Raw genomic sequence first — 25,340 nt, forward strand, 5'->3', positions numbered from 1 at the left:
TTATTTTTAAAATTGTTTTTTTTAAGGTTATTTATTTTGACAGAGAGAGGGAGAGAGTCTCAAGCAGGCTCCGTGCTGTCAGCACAGAACCTGACATGGGGCTCAAACTCGTGAACTGTGAGATCATGACCTCAGTCGAAGACGGATACTTAACCAACTGAGTCATCCAGGCATCCCCATCCACAACTTGTTTTTGAGACTCTTCTTTTTAGAAGAGTTTTAGATTCATAGTGAAATTGAGCAGAAGGCCCAGAGATTTTTCATACACCCCTACCTCCACACAGGCACAACCTGCTGCCATTAGCAGTATAGAGGGTACATTTGTTACCATTGATGAACCCACATAGACACATCACAATCACCCAAAGTCCGTCGTTTACGTTAAGGTTTACTCTTGGTGATGAGGGTTTTTTTTACTTTTTTTATGAACTTTTTTTGGAATTATACTTGATATTTTTATAAAGAACTTCTACAGGATTGTATTTTAAAAACCATTTTGTTTCTACCAAAGGGAGGACTTTAGAAGGCAAGAGCTGTTTTTCATGCCTTTCCCCTTGTACGAAAATATTCTGAGTGACTTGGATGCATAGTACAGATGTTTCATGCCTTCCCTTTCTTCCAGGATGACAAACAGTTATATTTAGTTATAATAATAGTCATATATAATAGTTATAACAACAACAGCAAACAGTACAATCTGCTTACTCTGAGCCATGCCCTCTTATACATGAGCCATGCACTTTAGACTTTCATACATGAAGAACTGAGGTCCAGAGAAGGTCCATTACTTTGTCTGAGGTCATACAACTAAGTAGTGCAAAACTTTACATAACAAAAGAGTGGACATTTTTCATTATGGTTAAAAAGGACATCTGCTCTCAATACAAGCTGCATATAGGCAGTTCTCAAGAGTGTAGCCTTGCTTCCTTCCACAAACATTTACTGAAACCCTACTGTGAGCCATTCAGAGAAGGATGGTGCCTTGGGCATCAATTCCTCGTCTGATGTCTAGGAATTGATGTCAGCACTGGATAGAGGCATTCAAGGTCATAAGAAAGTCCTTTGTAATATGAAAAAAAAAATCTCTCTCTTATTTAATGCTTTCATGCAGCAATAACCCTCCCATTTCTGCTCCCAGGAGAAGGTGGCAAGTGGGCACCCACTTTCTGTTCATCTACTCAACTCAGGGTTTCCCTTCCAGCTTCGTGAAATGCTGCCCAAGGTGAACAACGCTGTCCTGAAGGCCCGAGACCTCATGTAACTCCTCTCTGTGGCATTTGACACTCTTACCAACTTCCACTTCCTGGAAACTAATTTTTCTTGCAACTCTAGTTTTACTTTCAGAAACCACCCTGTTTCCCATACCCCTCCCACCCCTCTGATGCTACTTCATGGTTTTTTTCAGTACAATTAATTTCAAAACTTGGAACTTTAAACCTACTTTGTGCATCAGTAACCTACAATGGTTTTGACCAAATTGATCAGCATCACGTCCACTGGAAGAATGAGAAAACCTGGAGGGGAAAGCCTCGAGGTGCCCAGTGATTCAGGGAGAAGCTGGATTCCCAGCTCCAGCACGGCCATGAGCTTGGCTGTGTCTCTTCTGAGCATTTACTGTCAACCTTCAAAGCAGGAGCAGCTCATTGTTTGCTATGAACTATATTTAGGAAAGACAAAGCCTGCTGAGTATGGAAAGACTGCAGGTTTGGGCAGAGGGTGGGGCTTTAAAGGCCTAGACCCATGAGAAACACTTATTTCACTGAGTGTTATTTTTAAATGTGCATTTCCTCACAATAGGGCCCCAGGTTCTGCTATCCTTAAAGGGTTACAGATTTTCCCTCCCAGTGACAGATTGCACAGCTACATCCCAGAAGACATAAAACTCCTTCCAGTCATCCCAGAATTAGGTCCATAGATTTCCAGTTATAGAAGAGAGCCATTCTGGGTAACGCAGCAGATGTAAATTGTGTGCCTGAATTGATTTTGCATTAATTTCTCGTAGGCTATTTCAATGCTGCTTAAATACCACTTTTTAAAGCTTGTATGGTATTGTATTTTAAAAGCTGATTTGTTTCCACCAAAGAGAGGGCTCCAAGAGGCAAGAGCTGTTTTTCAAACCCTTCCCCTTGTGAGAAAGTAGTTTTGCCAGTGAGGAATTTTTGGTAGTGAGCTGTCTGTTTGCATAGCTCCTGTGTATATGTTTTTATGCTGCTTCCGTATTCTTTCTTTTGCAAGACACATCATGGGGTGCAAGCTTCAGCTTTCATATCTCCTTAAAGGACCAGCCCTGCACCCATCGGAACTGAGTAAAACAGTTGTACAGGGGTTCAGATAACAGCACCGTGTGCCCTTGCTGCCCAGTGCCTTAGGCTGTGAGCTCTTAGCTCTCCTACTTGATCCAAATGCTTTTAGAAACCATCAGATGAAGAGCAAAAAGATAATCTATAAACCTATTTTTTTTTAAAGAGAGATAGGGGGTAGAACTCATATTGAGTCCTGAACCTGCTACAGAAGGTCACCTTACAACTATCAAAGCTTGAACTTTCTCATATATAAAGCCACATGGCACTCAGCAAAGTAACAAATAGCACATCAGCTGTTACTGCCACCAACACATGCTTCCAGCACAGGCTCTCGGTCGCATTTCTTCATTGTTGTGGCCGTGTGTGCTAGGTGTAGGTTTTGAGACACTTTACAAATGGTTTGATGAATTGATTACACTAATTACATTTCAAATTACTAAATATTAACTATTTAATTAAATATTAAAGTACTGAGAGAACTGAAAATGCAGTCGAATCAGTGTGTGCAGCTATTATGAAAACGGAAGTTTCCATGAAAATGAAAAGAAAGGGAAGATGAACGTGGTTCAGTCATAGGAATAATTCCACAGGACAAAGAGGGAAACCTATAACATGGAATACGCAACTGAAAGTTTGTGAGTGGTAAGAAGCACTGACGTTGGATTTCTATTATCCTAAGAATAATTCGGGGGAAGGCTCCAGACTCAAGGACGCTGGGACTAAAAATTCCCTTCAGAGATGTAACCTTAAAGGGAAAGGTAATTTTGTGCCAAGCCTCCGTGTCCACCAGGAGCCTGCTCATTTTTAGATTCTAGCACCACCTAGAGGAGAGAATGAAATAATTCCCGCCCACCGCTGAGTCACAAGAATCTTTCCTCTCTCTGTTAACCATTTTGCAGTTTTCAAGGCATTTGCATCTTAATATCTCATTTGATATTTAGGTAATTTTCTTCGAGATAGGATTTCCTATATTCACTGTATGGATGAAGAAATTAATCTCTCAGCAGCTTACTGTACAAAGAATTTGACCAATTTTTCATGTGACCAAGCATTCTCCATGAATTAATTTTTTTTTAGCAATGGTATTTGAGTATAATTTACATACCATGAAATTCACTAATTTTAAATATACACAAGTCAATAATTTTTTAGTAAATTTACTGAGCTGTGCAGCCATCACTATAATGCAGTTTTGGAACATTTTCATTAGCACAGCAAGATCCCTCCAGCCTCTTTCACACTGAATCCCCCTTCTCACCCCTGCCCCAGGCAATCACCACTCTGCTTTCTGTCTCCATAAATTTGCCATTCCTGGAGATTCCATAGATACAACACGTTCTCTTTTGCAGTTGGCTTCTTCCACTTAGCATGATCTGTTTGAGGTTTATCCAGGCTCAGCCTTTATCAGGATTTCATTCTTTCTTATTGCTGAATAATGTTCTATTGTATCAATAGACCACATTTTACTTGTCCATTAACCAGTTGGTGGACATATAGAGTCATTTCCAGTTTCTTCTATTATGAATAACATTTGTGTGAAAGTCATCTTTTTAATCAAGAGTCTTTCGTTACTTAAAAGGGTTGTGGGGACACCTGGGTGGCTCAGTTAAGCATCCAGCTTGGGCTCAGGTCACGATCTCATGGTTTGTGGGTTCAAGCCCTGCATCGGGCTCTGTGCTGACAGCTCAGAGCCTGGAGCCTGCTTCAGAGTCTGTGTCTCCCCTCTCTCTCTGCCCCTTCCCCACTCATACTCTGTCTCTCTCTCCATCTCTCAAAAATGAATAAGTGTTTAAACATTTTTGTAATAAAAACAATTTTTAAAAGGAAGTGAATAAAATGTGTAGTAGGAGATTGATTACATAAACTATGTGTATTGGGGGAAAATTAGGATAAACTCTCTGGAGATGCCCAAGAGAAAACATTTGGGTCTCACGTTCAATACATGCACACACACACACACACACACACACCCAGGAACCAAGGGGCTCTTGGGAATATACTCTTGGGAAAGCAAAGTGTAGGGAAATAATTGAAGATTTGCTTTGATGGATTAACAGGATTCAAAGACAGTCTTTGTTGTTGTTGTTGTTGTTGTTGTTGTTGTTGTTATTGTGGTTGTTAAGTAAGCTCTATGCCCAACATGGGGCTTAAATTTATTACCCCAAGATCATGAGTTGCATGCTTTTCCCATAGAGCCAGCCAGGCACCCTTCAAACACCATTCGTAAGAAATTTTTTCTTGTTGAGTCAATGCAATATGTAACAGATACAGACTTTGTTAATGCATCTGAGGTTGGGGGTTCCATTATAATCCTTCCTCATCATGAAGATATCCATGTGAAGACTCGTTAAGATGGTGAATGTAAATCTTCCAAGTCTTTCCAAATCTTAGCACAGAGCCTGGCACACAGTGAGTACTGATGTTATTTTTGTAGGGTTGGATTGTGCTCTAGATACCCAGAAATAATGACATTGACTGCTGTTTACTCCAGCGAATGTTTCATGTGCTTTCATTGGATGTTTCTGGCTTGAGATCCAGGCAAACAGAGGTATAAATTTATTTTAGAGGTAATACAATGTTTGTGGAAGTGGAACCTCATTAAAAAAAATATTGCTTATCACCCAGAATGCCATATAGGCTGGTAGGAAGATGTAGTGAAAATCTGAAGGGAGTGCTTAGGACTTAGGGGGATAAATACCAGAACAATTAGCATGATAAGTTAGCAACTCATTTTGCATATAAAAACATTGCTAAGGCTCTACAGAGTTTTTTTCTATTTATGGAAACCAGTCAGAGGTTCTTGGGTTTAATCAAAATTTAATACCCTGTGAGGGGAAATATGAAGAATACAAATTCTCAGTAATAGGCAATATGTCAAATGCAGTAAGTGCCAGTTTTAAAATAGTCCTTTTTGCTGTTCCTCCCCTTGTAGACTGTGCACCTGATCTGTAGTTAGGAAAACATGGCCAGAGCCATATTAAGTCTCTGGGAAAACAAAGGAATGAAATACATATTCTGTAGCAGGAAATATGTCCAAGATTCAACAAAACCATAATCTTTAAAATGATAAGGCAGCATATTCAAAAATGGCTAAATCAAGGGACTTTCCTCCAAGAAAATTTGAAGACTCTTATTTCATGTGGGGCAGGGCAGGTGAGACTTCCGTGAGCTGCACACACCTTTACATCCACTGGAGTGTAAATTTGAGAGGCCAAAGTAACCATGCGTTCCAGAAATCTTTTTGCTGAATAAGCCAAAATCTGAGGAGGGAAAGCCATTGGATGCACTTATCTGACACCAGAAGAACACAGTTCAGTCAGGCACAGAAACAAACACAGATATATAGGCCTATATAGGCCTACTTAGGGAAACATCAGACAGTACCGACTTGGTGAGATACAAGTATGGAGGATAGCGATCCTAGCAGGTTATTTTGGCACATTGACTTATTGGCACCAGTTTCTGTCGCCTTGCAGCCACACCCTTTACCCTGTGACTTTGCAATTCTCACTAGAGGCATGGGTGTTGTGTTGGAACATGAGGTTTGCTGCAGCCAATGGATTGTGGGCAGGGTGGCCACGTGCCAGTTCCGCTTAGTATTTAGGAAGCATTTGTGCTTTCGGTGCCCTATTGTGCCTCTGCCGTTGTCATGAGAAGAAAATGTTGTGGCCAGCCCAGTGGCCCAAGTAGGAGGAAGAGAGACACATGAAGCAGGTCTGGACGCACACTCAGTCTAGATTAGCTACTCCCCGGCCAACCCACAGATGTACAAGCAAGAGTAAGTAATCATTGTTCAAAGCCGTAGGATTTTATAGCTGTCAAGCAGCATTATTGTGACACTAAGTTACTGATATAAATGGCTATTTTATAGGGCTAGTTGACAGAAAAGCTGAGAGACTATTAATCTGAGAACTATCAGATCTTCATCTTCACATTTATTCCGTATGGATAATAGAAAGTTAAATTTTCAACAGAAACCTGAGCGTTTCCTATATCAAAAATTGATAGTTGGGCCATTCGAGAACCGAGAAAACAATTTCTGTACAGATTTATGTAGGATAGGGGTTGGGGACAAGTGTGCTTGGACTTTTGTTTAGATAACTAATTCTAGGGGCTCCTGGGTGGCTCAGTTGGTTAAGCGTCCGACTTCGGCTCAGGTCACAATCTCGCGGTCTGTGAGTTCGAGCCCTGCGTCGGGCTCTGTGCTGACTGTTCAGAGCCTGGAGCCTGTTTCCGATTCTGTGTCTCCCTCTCTCTCTGCCCCTCCCCCATTCATGCTCTGTCTCTCTCTGTCTCAAAAATAAATAAACGTTAGATAACTAATTCTACCTCATGCAGCCCACTCTGAAGACACTCCTCTTTTCACACCCTCCCTCCCCAAATGCCAGAAGACTTGTCAGTTTTCTGTGTCTCTCCTTGAAATCCTCTCTTTTCAAATCTAGTTGGGTTTTGTGCAGCATGAATTCCCATTTGTCAGCCTTCTCGAATAACCCAGGTACATCTAAGAGCTGGCGAAAGGTTTCTGGCTTAAAGTAAGAGTGGAGCAGGTGTCAGAGCCATGGTGGCAGCCCAGGGAATCCATGATGGAGCTGACTGGACACAGGAATTGGGACAAAGCTTGGGGTCAGGTCCACGTTGGAATTTTGTTCCTAATTGTTTTGAGACCAACAATTCCAAGTTTTCTATTTCATACATGTTTGCTCCATCTTGGATAAATGGAGGGCTAGGGCTCAGATTCCGGGCTGGAATTCCAGAAGCCTGAGTTGGGTATGAGGTTGAAGTGGGCCGGTAGACAGCAGAGATATGAGGCAAGGGCCAGTCCTAAGCACCAGTATGAAGGGACTGGACAGAAAGACACCAATAAGAGGCAATAGAGTCAGAACCAGACTGGAACAGCTGGAACATGCCAGAACAGCAGGTAGGACCAGGGCCTGAAGAGACACTCTGGGCCCCAGTACCTGTCTGGGGGTATTTGGGTAGGTGCTACTAGCTTTGCCTGGCTAGAGCTCCGGGCTAGTTTGGAATGAGGCTCACTGAGAATGAGATGGGAGAGTTGTACGGGTCTGAGTCTGCCAATCATAAGTAGCAGGGAGCCCTTCCTTCATGCTGGCTTTCCTTCCTGAATCCTTATCTCTGTCTGAACAAGATGAATTATAAAGAAAGGAATGAAGACAAAAATCACCTAGTATATTCCAACTTTTTAGAACTGCTTAGAACTCTCTAGCGAACAGTCTTTCTTCCGCTGCCAACCAGGAATTTTGTACTTCAAAAATGTCTGTGCTCCTAACATGTAACTTATTCCACTCCCTACCGCTACGTGCCCCCACTACTTTATTTTCCTGCCAGGAAATGACAGCGTTCTACCTCCTTGAAGGGGATTAAGTCAATGTCTCACTGAGAGCTGAAGATAGACGCTAAAGAGGAGATGGGCATGATCTTCAGAAAAAGAACTTTAGCTTCTCTTGAAGGGAGAAAAGATGTAGATGGCTGTCTGCATGTGGTTCTGACCTACCATGCTGTTGGGGTGACATCCAGTTGCTTTGAACTGAGGGATTTCCTAGGACATAAGACTTTCAGTATTAATACTGGGCCAGTCACTGGATTTATGCTCTAGAAGGTGACAGACTTTTTAAAGGGTTAGCATATGGATGCAAAGGGACAGAATGCTTGGTAATGTGGCTGTATAGGTTATACACTGCCAAGTAACAAATTTTATTAGCTTTCTATTGCCTCATGACAAATGACTACAAATGTAGTGGCTTAATCAGCACACATGTATTATCTCACAATTTCTCTGAGTTAGGAGTCTGGGTATGGCTCAGCTGGGCCTCTGCTGAGGGTCACACAAGGCTGTAATCAAGGTATCAGCTGGGCTGCATTTTCATATAAAGGCTTGTCTGGGGAAAAAAAATCTGCTTCCAAATTCATTCAGGTTGTTGGCAGGATTCATCTTCTTGCATCTACAGAACTCATGATGGCTTGCTTGTATAATAACAGAGAAAGAGTCACTGGACTCAGAGAGGACCTAGTTCCTGCTTTAAGGACTTTCACTTGATTAAGTCAAGGTCACCCAGGATACTCTCTCTTCTGATTAACTCAGAATCAACTGACCTTAATTATATCTGCAAAATCCCTTCACCTTTGCCATATCCTATTGTCCAGAAGCAAGTCACAGGTCCTGCCTACACTTAAAGATGTGAACACCTGGGATCAGGAATCGTAGGGGCCATCCTACAAACCGTTGTCATGCAAACCATCTCAAAACATAGGGGCTGAAACAACATTAAAAAAAAATTATTTCCTCATGATTCCATAGGCCAGTAGTTTGGGCTAGGTTTAGCAGGGCCATTCTGCTGATGACGCTTGAGGTCACTCATGTGATTACAGATAGCTGACAGGTTGGTTGGGAGCATATTAGTCTAGGAGGTCTCAGCTTGACATGGCTCCACATGGTCTCCTCCTCTAGTAGAATGACCTGGGCTTCTTCACATGGCAGCCCCACAGTAACAAGAGAGAACAAGCCTTGGTGTGCAAGTTATTTTCAAGCTTGCATCACATTTGTGAATATCTCATTGGCCAAAGCAAGTCCTCTGGAAAAAGCTGGAGTCAATATGGGAGGGATCTACAGAAGGGCATAAATAGAGATGTGATTCACTGGGGGTCGTTCCTGGAACCAGCCACCACAATGGCATTGGGAGATGCAGTCAAAACTCCTCTTGCTCAGGTTTGGAAGGAGGGCCAATAGTTACCTATCACTAGTGGAACAGGAAGACCATACAGCACACATGGCAAAAACAGCTACAAAGTTCTCAAGATGAGAGGACTGTCCCCAAGTTTTCTGGACTGAGGTTCATGGGTTTCATAAATGGCCCTCGGGGGGTGCCTGGGTAGCTCAGTCAGTTAAGCGTCCAACTTCAGCTCAGGTCATGATCTCACAGTTTGTGGGTTCGAGCCCTGCGCCGGGCTCTGTGATGACAGCTCGGAGCCTGGAGCCTTCTTCGGATTCTGTGTCTGCCTCTCTCTCTGCCCCTCCCCGGATCACACTCTTTATCTCTCTCTCTTTCAAAAATAAATAAACATTTTTAAAAAATGGCTCTAGGTAGAGGGAGGGATCTTCTTAATAACAGCTGACATTGGACCTCTTAGTACGTTGGCAAGTCTGAATTTCTAAGTTTGACTTAGAAAAAACAAAGCATAAGAGGTTCGAGCAGTAACTTTATGCTGTGTATTTTTACTGGGATCTTTATAATTTGAAATCATAACACTTGTTGCACATTTTCACACCACCATCACCCCTGGAAAATCTCTTTTTAGGCTTTTCTTTACAGCTCCATATTCAAACTGGATAGATTCCAGCAGACAAGAATCATTTATGCCAACACCCAAACTCCTAATAATTGCAGTCATAAATGGCACTGAACTATCTGCATCATGGGCTAAACAGAATGAAAGCACAGAGCTTTAAGTGAGAAATTATGAAAAAAAGTAATGAAAACTTTGGATTGAACATATATTCTGAATAAAGGAGGGAGAGGAGAAAGTGGTTAAGAGAATAAAGCAGGAAAAGGAAGCATGGTGTTCTTCTTTCTCTGTTATTACCTGGATTCAATAATAATTTTTTTTAAACATTAAGATTAGGTGGTGTATTACTTTAAACCAACTTGGTCTTTCATGTAGGTTCTGTGTTGGTGGGCATTGCCAGCCTCCCATGACTAGAGTTCGTGAGAGCTGTAGGTTTCCCCCACAACCTTCCTACTGGGTGGTATGCTATAGCTAAAGGAATCTCAAACGGGATTCTTTCATAAAAGCATATGTTAACAAACAGGCACACAAGGAGTCATGCCTGTTCCTGAAGCTCAGAAAAAAGACTATGGCCTCTTGCATGGCTGAAGGCTTCGATATTCTGACAGTAGGATTTTCTTCTTTTTAGCCTAAAGCGCCATTAGACGTCCTCCATTGGATCTTGCAACAGATGTAGGTGTACTTGTCTTAAGTGCTGGCAAAAAGGACCTAATGGAATCCTAGACTTGAGGTATTACTCTGATGTCAGTAAGACGTGGACTTGTGTGGTTCTGACACCATGTATCTTGAACACCATTTGCCCATGAAAACTTGTTTCTTTTCAAGATAATACACAGTCAGTCTTAAAAAATCTGACACATTAGAGACAAAGCTAAAATCTTCTCTATGATAGCCCCCAATCTCAGTTTCATTCCCAAAGGGAACCACATATACTTAGGTACTTATAAACACTTTACATAATGGTTGTGTTATTCCAAAATGAATCTTTTACTTTTTATCTCCCCAACTTTTTATTATAAAAGCTTTCAAACATATGGAAAGTTGAAAAAGCATTAGTCTTCATATACTCTCCACCTAGGTTCATTCTGTGATATGTACTCTTTTTCTGTAAGTTTATATATTTAACTGTATCTTTTAAAAAAATATAATGATACTTCATTCTTAAATATGTCACACGCAGCTCTGATATTTCTGTCATCTAACATAACTACTAAACCTTTTAATTTCGATTCTGTAAGTGTTATAACAACTTTGGAAAGAGGGGTGCCTGTGTGGCTCAGTCAGTTAAGCGTCTGACTTCAGCTCAGGTCATGATCTCATCATCTGTGAGTTCAAACCCTGCATCAGGCTCTGTGCTGACAGCTCAGAGCCTGGAGCTTGCTTCAGATTCTGTGTCTCCCTCTCTCTCTGCCCTTCTCCCACTCGCATACTGTCTCTCTCTCAAAAATAAATAAACGTTAAAAAAATTCAAAAAAAATTTAAACACAAACTTTGGAAAGAAAGAAGAACATAAAAAAGAAAAATAAAAGAAGAAATAAGACCACCACCCAAAGATAAACTCTACTTACATTTTGTATCTTTAATTCTAATCTTAAAGTTGATTTTTAAGTAAAAATCAGCATTTCCTAAAGTGTATTTCATGCCATGGTTAAAAGACATTCTGTGACAGTTCAATTGTCCACTAAATTTGAAACACGTAAGTTTTAAAACTCTCTGTGTGATTCCAATGTGCTGCCTAAAGCTCGTGCTTATCAAAATGCAGTTTTCCATAGAATCAATCAGGGACTTCTTAAAATACAGATTCTGATCAGTGGGGCCCAAGATCCTGCATTTCTAGCATCTTCCTAGTTGATGCTGAAGCTGTTGGTCTGTGAATTATTTTTTGAGTATAAAGGCTTCACAGCACAAGAGAAGAGTGATGGGATAGGGTAGCAGATGTGGTATTATTTTGGAAAGGTTTTTCTAAATAACTGTACTGTACCACCTGAGCCCTGCTGCTTTAAAAGTCTGAGGTTATAAGTTTAGTATAATAATAAAAACGACCTTTTTTATTGAGTAATCACTATCTCTATATGCTCTATATACGTTACCACATTTAAACCTCCAAATGCCCCTATCGAGTAGTATAGCAATGCTGTTGATGTACCATCCAAATGTCCCTCGCTACACTTCCAAATCCGCCTACAGCCATAGTGAATGGTCCCCATGCACCTGCTTACCTTTAGCACCCATGTTGCTCTGCTGCTCAGCCACAGGATCTGGCTCAGCTCCACGCGAGGAAGCTGGCAATGCCAACCGCTGTCCGATCATGGTTTGTTTCACATATGCTGTTTAAATACAAGAATGTTCATCGAAGTTTTATTAAGAATAGCCCCAAGATGTAAACAACCCAAATGTCCGTTAACAGAAGAATGGATAAAGTATAGTTTATTTATACAGTAGAAAACCGCAGAGCAATAAAAAAATAATGAACCACCACTGCTGGATGAATCTTACAGATAACCATGTCAAGCAAAAGAAGCCCAACAAGTTACCTGAAGTTCAAGAACAGAGGGAGGGGCCAAGATGGCGGAACAGCATGGAAGTTTTTTTTTGTGTCTCCCATCCCTGAAATACAGCCGGATCAACACTAAACCATCCTGCACATCTAGAAAACTGATTTGAGGATTAACACAACAATCTGCACAACCTGAACCAGAGAACTCAGCAGGTATGCAGCGGGGAGAAGTGAACTGGGGGAGAAAGCCCCGGAGGGCAGGGAGCTGCTTTTGCCTGAGGAGAGAGGACTGAGACGGGGTGGGGGGGAAAGTATGGAAAACATCCATCCTGCCTGAAAGCAGCTGGAGAGAAAAAACAAGAGTATGCAAGGGACTGAACAAAAAAGGGAGAAAGGATAAAGGAGAGGGTTTAAATTCCATTAGGACTCTATAAACAGTGCAGAGTCTGAAACTCAGCAGCTCTACCTGGCAGTGCGCTGGTGGGAAGGGCGAATCCCTAGGAGCAGAGAGTGCGGTCCTCGGAGCCCTCAGGCCACAGGGGAGAGGCGGTTCCCCCGCTGGGAGGACGTTTGGTAAAGGCTGTGCGCAGCTTCCCCATAGGCAAAGGCCCCAGGGGACCCAGGAGAACAACCACATTCACTGGTGCTGGAGCAAGAACGTTAAGGGTGAAGCCTGGCGCCAGATGTGTGTGGTGATTTTCCATAATCCCTGAAATGCTGCTGCTACACGATCGCGTGAACTTTTTCTGGGGCGGGCTGGCACCCGGCCACAGTCTCTGGGCATCAGAGGCAGCACAGTCCCGCGAACATTCCTGGGTGCGGCTGGCACCTGGTCATCGCTCAGTGAGACCCTTCCCCTGAAGGTCTGGGAGGGTCAAAGCCGCAGTCCCTCAGAAGAGACGGGTTGGGAAACACAGCCGCATCTGAGATAAAACTCAGGAGGGAGGTGCCGCCTGGCAACGTGACGGCTTGGTCACTGACAGTATAAAAGCGGGGAGGGGACAGAAGCCGGAGACAAAAGACGGGTACGCGATTGCTGGTCGGGGAGAGCACATAGTTCTCACACTAGATACTTGTTATCTGGGTGACGCCATTTTCACCCCTCCGGCGCATGCGCATGCACACCTACAGCAATCAACCCAGTAAGCTAAGCAGCGCCATCTAGTGGAGAACGGAGCCATTACACTAAGCCCCACCCAACTGGGCCAATCTCGCTCTTCAGGAACACAAGTCTCTCCGCCGGCTTAGTTTACGGACTATTAAGTGCTTCATAGTTCGACTTCTAGGGGAAACCGATGTAATTTCAATCGTACTTCACTGTTTGCTGGTCTATCTATTCAATTTTTTTTTTCTTATTCTTGAATACAGAAAGAGGAAAACATTTATTTTCCATATCCATTAAAGATATTTTTCTTCAATTTTTTTCCTACTATATTTTTTTACTTTTTTGTAAAATTTTCAAATTCTATTTTTTTACTTCCATCATTTCATTCTATTTCATTATATTCATTTTTTCAAATTTTCAAACATTTTCCTTTTTTTTTTCTTTTCTTTTCTTATCTTTCCCTTTTTTCTCTATTCTATCAAGCTCCTTGAAACAACCAGACCAGAATACACCTAGGATCTAGCATCCTTTATTTGGTTTTTGGGGGGTTGTTTTTAATTTTTGATTTTAATTTTTTTAATTTTAATTTTTTTTACCTTATTAATTCCTTTTCTTCCTTCAAAATGACGAAATGAAGGAATTCACCCCAAAAGAAAGAACAGGAAGTAATGACAGCCAGGTACCTAATCAACACAGATACAAGCAAGATGTCTGAACCAGAATTTAGAATCACGATAATAAGAATATAGCTGGGGTTGAAAACGGATTAGAACCCCTTTCTGCAGAGATAAAAGGTAAGTCAGGATGAAATAAAAAATGCTATAACTGAGCTGCAATCTCGAGTGGATGCCACAGTGGCAAGGATGGATGAGGCAAAGGCTATATCAGTGATATAGAGGACAAACTTATGGAGAACAATGAAGCGGAAACAGAGAGGGAGATTTAAGAATTAGAGAAATCAGTGACTCATTAAAAAGGAACAATGTCAGAATCATAGGGGTCCCAAAAGACGAAGAGAGAGAAAAAGGCGTAGAAGGATTATTTGAGCAATCATAGCGGAAAACTTTCCTAACCTGGGGAAAGACACAGACATCAAAATCCAGGAAGCAAGAGGACTCCCATTAGATTCAACAAAAACCAGCAATCAACAAGGCACACTATAGTCAAATTCACAAAATACTCAGGCAAGGAAAGAATCATGAAAGCAGCAAGGGAAAAAAAGTCCTTAACCTACAAGGGAAGACAGATCAGGTTTGCCACAGACCTATCCACAGAAACTTGGCAGGTCAGAAAGGAGTGGCAGGACATATTAAATGTGCTGAATTGGTACCTCAGTATTAACCTTTGGTCTTTGTTATCAACAATCCTCCAATGACTGTTCAGTTAATACTTACATTCAATGCTCTCTGTTAAAATGACCAATGTGGCTCCTTCTTTTCTTTCTTTCTTCCTATCAGTCGGGGTTCAAAACCCTAGGGGATTATATATTAAGAGATTGCAAAGAATTACTTTATGCAATTGTGGGGACTGGCAAGGCAAGGCTGAAGTCTGTAGAGCAGGCCATCAGGAATGATGGACTGGAACTGTTAGGTACAAACTCTTGTCTCTGCAGGCAGAATTTCTTCTTCCTGAGGAAAGCATCAGTTTTGCTCTTAGAGCCGTTCAACTGGTGGACTCAGGCCCAGCTAGAGTATCCAGGATAATTTCCCTTACTGAAAGTCACCTAGTTATGAAGTTTAATTATATCTACAAAATACCTTCACAGCCACATTTGGATGAATGCTTGTTCAAATAACTGGGGACTAACTAGCCTTGTTGACACATAAAACTGACAATCACAGGGGCACCTGGGTGACTCAGTCGGTTAAGTGTCAGACTCTTGGTTTCAGCTCAGGTCATGATCTCATGGTTCATGGGTTCAAGCCCCACATTGGGCTCCATGCTGGTAGTGTGGAGCCTGCCTAAGATTCTCTCCCACCATCTCTCTCTGCCCCTTCCCTGTTCTCTCTCTCTGTCTCTCTCAAAATAAATAAATAAACATTAAAAAAAAAAACACCTGACAATCACAGCCTACCTTTGACTTCCCCCAAAGCTGTGATAGAGAGCTGTATGCACTGAGAGCTTCTCAAGTGTTCACGCATCTCTGCTGCTTTGCTTGAGGGTTTACAAGAGTTATGTTCCATGTGATACCTGTGAAGCAGGACTGAGCCTGCTGCTCACGGCCACAGCCTACTCACAAATGCTCTCATATTGGTGCTTCCCCTTCCCTGCCTCACTTTTCCTTCTTCTCCCCTTGTGCTTTCTGGGGTTACCCCCAGCAAATTAACTGCACCCTAGTCCATTGTGCAGGGTCCACCATTGGGGAAACACCAATTATGACACGTAAGTATCATCATCCACTCCATTTTATGCCTTCCTGTCTCTATACCAGCCAAAATGATCTCTTAAAAATTGATTGTATCAGTACCCCTCCAACCCACTTAGAATCCTCCAATGGATTCTTAACAATTAGGACAGAATTCAACCTCTTAACTAAGATGTAAAATTTCAACCTGGCCTGCCCTTGCTGTGATTCCAATGTCATTTCCTACTATCTCCTCATTCACTTTCGGCTACGCTGGCCTTCTGCTTGCTCCTTAATCACACCAGAGTCATTCTGCCTGACACTTTGCATTTGCTATCCCCATTGCCTGAAACATTTACACCTGTTTTCACATGGATGACTCCTTTCACCACTCAGATCTTTCTGAAATGCCACTTTCTTAGAGAGACCTTCCCTTAATCATTCTACTAACATAACATTCTTTCTTCTAAGACTTGCAAATCTATTATTCACTTCACAACACCTCTGCTTTTCTTTTAGGACTTCCGACTATCTGAAATTCTCTTTCTTTTACTTCCTGATTGTCTGTCTCCTTTCCCTCTGCCTCCAGATATGTATTGATCACCACTGTATTCTCAGGACTCAGAATAGTGCTCAAGGCATTGAAGACCCTTGTTCAATATTTGATGAATAAATAAATAATTATAAAAACACATATAGTTTAAAAACCTGAAAATCACTTCCGACCATGTCTATGAGTCATAGTAGGGATGACTAAGGTGGAGTAAAGGTGAACTTCACAAGCATTGGAGTAGAGGTCAAGATACTGAGAGGTCAAGGTGTTAGAAGAGCTACCTATCTGGACAATGGAATGACCCTAGTTAACAGTAAAAAACAATGAAAAATCTCTGTGGTTTAGGTGGGAGTGAACAGAGGATTGGTAGATGATAGGTAGAGAGTAATGAAATATAATATTAAGGCATTTGTTGTATGTGTGTTTTTTAGGATTCTCAAAAATCCCCTCCATATCTGTTATTGTATTAATTCCAAAAGAACTCAATAATCCTATTGTTCATTTCTTATAGATTCCCTTACATTGTTTCCCATAATAGTCTCTTTCAAACATAGCACAGGGATTCACACGAAGTAAGTGCTCAATAAATATTTGTGTAGTAAAAGAAACTGAGGTTTAGAATGATTGTGTTATTTGCCCAAAGATACTGCCCAATAAAATATTGACAGAGCTAGGATTTAACTTCAGCGTCCATTCTCTCAATTATTAAACAACATTGCCTTTGTCTAAAGACTGTTTTAGCAACTAGACCTATGTTTTCCTTCAGAGTTACAACTGTATATGTTTTTAAAACTCCCCAAATACTTTGAGGATAAGATTCAAGAATCAAACAGATCATTGGGATTTTTGAAAATGGGAAAGAGAAGGTCAAGAAAGGTCAGTGAAGCATTTAAACCTGGGCTGAAGTTGGTATTCTTTGTAGCCTGATAGTGTGGGGGAGTGAAAGGAAACAGCACAGTTTATAGGCTGCTTCAACTGGACTTACTCCCTCAACCTTGTGGGGTCAACTCTAAATATTTGGGAGGTCTGTTCCTTTCTCTCTACCCATTATTTAGACTTTATCCAGGTCATTTAATCTCTCAGTTCTCTGCTCCATAAAGTGTGAAAAAGTAACAGCTGCTCTGATCTACCATGAGCATATTCTGGGATCATATTTGGAAATGTTTTAAGCTCTCTGGAGAAGGGTAAACTATTTGATGGCATTACACTGCTCTTCTGTACATTTACCTGGTCAATATCACACTCTAATGAATGAACGTCCTCAAGTGGTGAATGAAATAGCAGCATAGTCTATGGGGAAAATACCCACACATACACTCCAAATCATCCGAGGCCCCAATTTTTTTCCTGGTCGTGACTCCTTGTATCAAGTTGGAGAGATCTATTTTTTTTTTTTTTAATTTTTTTTTCAACGTTTATTTATTTTGGGGACAGAGAGAGACAGAGCATGAACGGGGGAGGGGCAGAGAGAGAGGGAGACACAGAATCGGAAACAGGCTCCAGGCTCTGAGCCATCAGCCCAGAGCCTGACGCGGGGCTCGAACTCACGGACCGCGAGATCATGACCTGGCTGAAGTCGGACGCTTAACCGACTGCGCCACCCAGGCGCCCCTGGAGAGATCTATTTTATCAGAGAAAGTGCAGGAGTCTTGGGTTGGGTGCATGGTCTCGGAAATCCTGAAGTAATTCTGAACGAATATCTGGCTGTGGGCACATGATTTATGTTTATCCGGTCTTTTACAATTTGCACAGCATTTTCACTTATTGTCTCATGTACTCTCTATTACAAGTCCTACCTTCCACAGTAAAATCAGAAGTTTAGTTTACAATGGATGTTCAACTAACATTACCTGTCTTTAATTCCTTCAAATATTTATTCCCAACTACAAATCTCTGGAGAGATCAAACAAGGCAAAAAAAAAAAAAATCTTGCAGTTTAATGATTTTGGTGCCATTTGCCAAAGGAATAAATTGATGGTCATTTGGCTTGTGTCTGCCTTAAGTTGGACACAAGTTGAGTAGTGCATACAGCCTCAAAGGAGGTTGTTAACATTCCTCATGTGCTTATTTTGGATAGGAACAAAGAGCTCTTTGAGGTCTCAGACACTCCCTCAGATACTCTGGGCACCTCAAAATAAAAGGAGTAGCCAAGATAAAAATTGTTGAAGTAGTTTGCTTCTGTACTGAGGCCCTCAATAGTGGTAACTATACAAACTCAGGTAAGGTTCAATAATTTATTTCTCTGGCCAACATGATGGGAGAAACTCTCAGGCTGAGTGACTTTACTTTCCCTTCAGATGCTCCGTGCTCATCTGTATCTCGCTTTGGATGGTAACGGATGCATTTGTGTTGAACAGCATCTTTGCTTCAATAAATAAAAAATGGCAGGGGTAAATTTAAATTCTTTCTTTTCATTTTTCCTAATGAGAACTGAATATTTGGTTCTCTATTGTATTGCTATTATTTATGATCATTAATATTTTATTTGATGTGCATCCGTGTCTTCATGTGTAAAAAATGCAAGGGCCACAGAAGCAAAAAGAATACTTATCATTTAAGCTTTTCATATAGTATCATTTCAGAGCTGTTATAATGGCCATTTTCTGTTTGTAATACAACATTCCTTTTAGAAACCACTGTACTTGTAGCTTTCTCCGACCTATTAAAATATCAACGAAGATGCTTCTCTCTTCTTTAACTCTCTTAACCTCTAAAAAGGCAAGGTATCTTACTAATATGTTATTTGCAAGTATATTTGAAAAATGAGGTCAAGTGAAACAGATCCCACTACTTACAAGAATAGAAAGAAGAGTTGAGGTTGGCTTCAGTGAACAAGAAATACCATGGCTTAATCAGAATTCAGGTTCCTGAATACAATGGACTTCTTTTCCAGGTATTGGAAATCTATCATGATAGAAATCTATCATGGCAGCTTTTGACAACCGTTTAACAATTCGTATAATAGAACTCAGTGTGATTATGAAGACAAAGGCTTTGGAATTTTTGCCAGGAAGGTAATGTCCATCTTCTAGGATGCAGTTATCACCAAATAACCAATTCATGAAAATAATAGAGTGGGGCGCCTGGGTGACTCAGTCGGTTGAGGGTCCAACTCTTGATTTCGGCTCAGGTCATGATCTCACGAGTTTGTGATTGCAGGCCCCGCATCGGGCTCTGTGCTGACAGCATGGAGCCTGCTTGGGATTCTATCTCTCCCTCTCTCTCTCTGCCCATCCCCAGCTTGTGCATGTTCTCTCTGTCTCAAAATAAATAAATGATGGAAAAAAAAAACTTTAAAAAAATAGAGCAATAACCAAACATCTACCTGGGAAAACAAGAAATCCGGTGGGAGTGGGGGTGGGGAAAGGAGCATAATGGCCAATGTGTGTGGTAGCTAGCCTCTAAGATGACACCAGTAATACCTGCCTCCTGATATTCTTGCTGTGTATAGTCTTCTCCCCTACTGAATAAGGCTGACTGGTGTAATCAATAGGATATTGTTGCAATGATGGCTTATGATTTCCAAGACTAGGTCATAAAAGATGTATGACTTCTGTTTTGCTCACTCTTGGATCATTCATTCTGGGGGAAGCCAGCTGCCATATTGTGAGATCGCTCAAGCAGTCCTATGGTATGAGGATTTTCATTTCCCTCCCTTCCTCCCTCCCTCCCTTCCTCCCTCTTTCTTTCTTTCCTTTCTTTCTTTCTTTCTTTCTTTTTCTCTTTCTTTCTTTCTTTCTTTCTTTCTTTCTTTCCTTCCTTCCTTCCTTTCACCTGCCTTTTTATTTAAATTCCAGTTAGTTAACATACAGCATAATATTAGTTTCAGATATACAATTTAGTGATTCAACACTTCCATACAACACCTGGTGCTCATCACAGCAAGTGCACTCTTTAATCCACATCACCTATTTAACCCACCCCCCACTCATCTCTCCTCTGATAACCATCAATTTGTTTTCTATAGTTAAGTTTCTTGGTTTGCCTTTCTGTCTCTCCCCCGCCCCACCCTGATCTTTTGGTTTGTTTCTTAAATTCTGCATGAGTGAAATCATGTGGTATTTGTCTTTCTCTGACTGACTTATTTTGCTTAGCATAATACTCTCTAGCTCCATCCACATTTTTGCAAATGGCATTATTTCGTTCTTTTTTATGGAAGAGTAATATTCCATTATATTTATATAGCACTTCCTTTTTATCCATCATTCAATGGACATTTGGTCTCTTTCCATAATTTGGCTATTGTTGTTAATGCTGTTATAAACATCAGGATTTATGTATCCCTTCAAATTAGTATTTTTGTATCCTTTGGGTAAATACCTAGTGGTGCAATTGCTGAACTGTAGGGTAGTTCTATATTTAACTTTTTGAGGAATCTCCATACTGTTTCCCAGAGTGGCTACATCAGTTGCATTCCCACCAACAGTATAAGAGGGTTCTCCTTTCTCCACATTCTCACAAACACCTCTTGTATCCTGTGTTGTTAATGCTAGCCATTCTGACTGGTGTGAGGTGATATCTCATTGCAATTTTGATTTGTATTTCCCTGATGATGAGTGGCAATGACCATCTTTTCATGTGTCTGTTGGCCATCTGTATGTCTGGCCATCTGTATGTCTTCTTTAAACGTATTCATGTCTTTTTCCCATTTCTTGACTGGATTATTTGTGTTTTGGGTGTTGAGTTTGATAAGTTCTTTATATATTTTGGATACTAACTCTTTATCAGATAGGTCATTTGCAAATATCTTCTCCCATTCTGAAGGTTGTCTTTTCATTTTGTTGATGGTTTCCTTTGCTGTGTACAAGTTTTTTACTTTTATGAAGTCCCCATAGTTTATTTTTGCTTTTGTTTCTCTTGCCTCAGGAGATTTACCTAGTAAGAAGTTGTTATGGTCAAGATCAAGGAGATCATTGCCTATGTTCTTCTCTAGGATTTTAATGGTTTTCTGTCTCACATTTAGGTCTTTCATCCATTTTTAACTTATTTTTGTGAATAGTGTAAGAAAGCGGTCCATTTTCATTCTTTTGCATGTCATTGTCCAATTTTCCCAACACCATTTGTAGAAGAGACTGTCTTTTTTCCAATGGAAAAAAATATCTTTCCTGCTTTGTCAAAGATCAATTGGTTGTTTAGTTGTGGATTCATTTCTGGGTTTTCTATTCTGTGTTACTGATCTAAGCATCTATTTTTGTGCCAGTACCATACTGTCTTGGTCACTACAGCTTGTAATGTAACTTGAAGTCCAGAAATGTGATGCCTCCAGCTTTGCCGTTCTTTTTCAAGGTTGCCTTGGCTATTCAGAGTCTTTTGTGGTTCCGTACAAATCTTGGAACCACATTGTTTCCATTGTTTGTTCTAGCTCCATTAAAAATGCTGTTGGTATTTTGATAGGGATTGCATTAAATATGCAGATTCGTTTGAGTAATATAGACATTTTAACAATATTTTTTTCTTCTAATCTGAGAGCAGGGAATGTCTTTCCGTTTTTTTTGCATCATCTTCAATTTATTTCGTAAGTGTCCTATAGTTTTCAGAGTAGAGATCTTTTATCTCTTTGGTTAGATTTATTTCGAAGTATCTTATGGTTTTGAGTGCAAGTGGCAATGGGATTGATTCCTTGATTTCTCTTTCTACTGCTTCATTATTAGTGTATAGAAATGCAACAGACTTCTGTACATTGATTTTGTATCCTGCGACTTTATGGAATTTGTGTATCAGTTTTAGCCATTTTTTGGTGGAGTTTCATGTTCTCTTCAAATAGTATCATGTTATCTTCAAATAGTGGAAGTTTGACTTCTTCCTTGCTGATTTGGATGCCTTTTATTTCTTTTTGTTGTCTGATTGCTGTGGCTAGGACTTCCAAACTATGTTAAATAACAGTGGTGAGTGGACATCCCTGTCTTGTTCCTAACCATAGAGGAAAGCTCTCAGTTTTTCCCCATTGAGGATATTAGCTGTGGGTATTTTGTGTTAGAGGTATGTTCCCTCTAACCCTACTTTGTTGAGGGTTTTTATCATGAATCGATGTTGTACTTTTTCCAATGCTTTTTCTGCATCTATTGAAAGTATTGTATGGCTTTTATCCTTTCTTTTATTGTTATACATCTTGTTGATTAATTTGTGAATACTGAACCACCCTTAAAGCCCAGGAAAAAATACCACTTGATCATAGAATGTACTGTTGGATTTTGTTTGCTAGTATTTTATGGAGAATTTTTGCAGCCATGTTCATCAGGGATATTGACCTGTAGTTCTCTTTTTTAGTGGAGTCTTTGTCTGGTTCTGGTATCAGGGTAATGCTGGCCTCATGGAATGAACTTGGAAGTTTTCTTTCCATTTCTATATTTTGGAATAGTTTGAGAAAAATAGGTATTAACTCTTCTTTACACGTTTGGTAGAATTCACCTGGTCCTGGTCCTGAGTTTTTGATATGTTGGAAAATTTTTGATTACTGGTTCAATTTCTCTTGTTATCAGTTTTTCAAGTTTTCTATTTCTTCCTGTTTCAGTTTTGGTAGTTTTTATGCTTTAGAAGTTTATCCATTTCTTCCAGGTTGTCCAATGTGTTGCCATATAGTTTTTATTTTTTTTATTTATTTTTTTTTTTCTGAAATTTATTGACAAATTGGTTTCCATACAACACCCAGTGCTCATCCCAAAAGGTGCCCTCCTCAATACCCATCACCCACCCTCTCCTCCCTCCCACCCCCCATCAACCCTCAGTTTGTTCTCAGTTTTTAACAGTCTCTTATGCTTTGGCTCTCTCCCTTTCTAACCTCTTTTTTTTTTTTTTTCCTTCCCCTCCCCCATGGGTTCCTGTTAAGTTTCTCAGGATCCACATAAGAGTGAGACCATATGGTATCTGTCTTTCTCTGTATGGCTTATTTCACTTAGCATCACACTCTCCAGTTCCATCCACGTTGCTACAAAAGGCCATATTTCATTTTTTCTCATTGCCATGTAATATTCCATTGTGTATATAAACCACAATTTCTTTATCCATTCATCAGTTGATGGACATTTAGGCTCTTTCCATAATTTGGCTATTGTTGAGAGTGCTGCTATGAACATTGGGGTACAAGTGCCCCTATGCATCAGTGCTCCTGTATCCCTTGGATAAATTCCTAGCAGTGCTATTGCTGGGTCATAGGGTAGGTCTATTTTTAATTTTCTGAGGAACCTCCACACTGCTTTCCAGAGCGGCTGCACCAATTTGCATTCCCACCAACAGTGCAAGAGGGTTCCCGTTTCTCCACATCCTCTCCAGCATCTATAGTCTCCTGATTTGTTCATTTTGGCCACTCTGACTGGCGTGAGGTGATACCTGAGTGTGGTTTTGATTTGTATTTCCCTGATAAGGAGCGACGCTGAACATCTTTTCATGTGTCTGTTGGCCATCCGGATGTCTTCTTTAGAGAAGTGTCTATTCATGTTTTCTGCCCATTTCTTCACTGGGTTATTTGTTTTTCGGGTGTGGAGTTTGGTGAGCTCTTTATAGATTTTGGATACTAGCCCTTTGTCCGATATGTCATTTGCAAATATCTTTTCCCATTCCGTTGGTTGCCTTTTAGTTTTGTTGGTTGTTTCCTTTGCTGTGCAGAAGCTTTTTATCTTCATAAGGTCCCAGTAATTCACTTTTGCTTTTAATTCCCTTGCCTTTGGGGATGTGTCGAGGAAGAGATTGCTACGGCTGAGGTCAGAGAGGTCTTTTCCTGCTTTCTCCTCTAAGGTTTTGATGGTTTCCTGTCTCACATTCAGGTCCTTTATCCATTTTGAGTTTATTTTTGTGAATGGTGTGAGAAAGTGGTCTAGTTTCAACCTTCTGCATGTTGCTGTCCAGTTCTCCCAGCACCATTTGTTAAAGAGGCTGTCTTTTTTCCATTGGATGTTCTTTCCTGCTTTGTCAAAGATGAGTTGGCCATACTTTTGTGGGTCTAGTTCTGGGGTTTCTATTCTATTCCATTGGTCTATGTGTCTGTTTTGGTGCCAATACCATGCTGTCTTGATGATGACAGCTTTGTAGTAGAGGCTAAAGTCTGGGATTGTGATGCCTCCTGCTTTGGTCTTCTTCTTCAAAATTCCTTTGGCTATTCGGGGCCTTTTGTGGTTCCATATGAATTTTAGGATTGCTTGTTCTAGTTTCGAGAAGAATGCTGGTGCAATTTTGATTGGGATTGCATTGAATGTGTAGATAGCTTTGGGTAGTATTGACATTTTGACAATATTTATTTTTCCAATCCATGAGCAGGGAATGTCTTTCCATTTCTTTAAATCTTCTTCAATTTCCTTCAGAAGCTTTCTATAGTTTTCAGCATACAGATCCTTTACATCTTTGGTTAGATTTATTCCTAGGTATTTTATGCTTCTTGGTGCAATTGTGAATGGGATCAGTTTCTTTATTTGTCTTTCTGTTGCTTCATTGTTAGTGTATAAGAATGCAACTGATTTCTGTACATTGATTTTGTAGCCTGCAACTTTGCTGAATTCCTGTATCAGTTCTAGCAGACTTTTGGTGGAGTCTATCGGATTTTCCATGTATAATATCATGTCATCTGCAAAAAGCGAAAGCTTGACTTCATCTTTGCCAATTTTGATGCCTTTGATTTCCTTTTGTTGTCTGATTGCTGATGCTAGAACTTCCAGCACTATGTTAAACAGCAGCGGTGAGAGTGGGCATCCTTGTCGTGTTCCTGATCTCAGGGAAAAAGCTTTCAGTTTTTCCCCGTTGAGGATGATGTTAGCTGTGGGCTTTTCATAAATGGCTTTTATGATCTTTAAGTATGTTCCTTCTATCCCGACTTTCTCAAGGGTTTTTATTAAGAAAGGGTGCTGGATTTTGTCGAAGGCCTTTTCTGCATCGATTGACAGGATCATATGGTTCTTCTCTCTTTTTTTGTTAATGTGATGTATCACGTTGATTGATTTGCGAATGTTGAACCAGCCCTGCATCCCAGGAATGAATCCCACTTGATCATGGTGAATAATTCTTTTTATATGCCGTTGAATTCGATTTGCTAGTATCTTATTGAGAATTTTTGCATCCATATTCATCAGGGATATTGGCCTGTAGTTCTCTTTTTTTACTGGGTCTCTGTCTGGTTTAGGAATCAAAGTAATACTGGCTTCATAGAATGAGTCTGGAAGTTTTCCTTCCCTTTCTATTTCTTGGAATAGCTTGAGAAGGATAGGTATTATCTCTGCTTTAAACGTCTGGTAGAACTCCCCTGGGAAGCC

Source organism: Prionailurus viverrinus, chromosome C2 (genome assembly GCF_022837055.1).
Source record: "Prionailurus viverrinus isolate Anna chromosome C2, UM_Priviv_1.0, whole genome shotgun sequence".
Classification (NCBI taxonomy): Eukaryota; Metazoa; Chordata; class Mammalia; order Carnivora; family Felidae; genus Prionailurus; species Prionailurus viverrinus.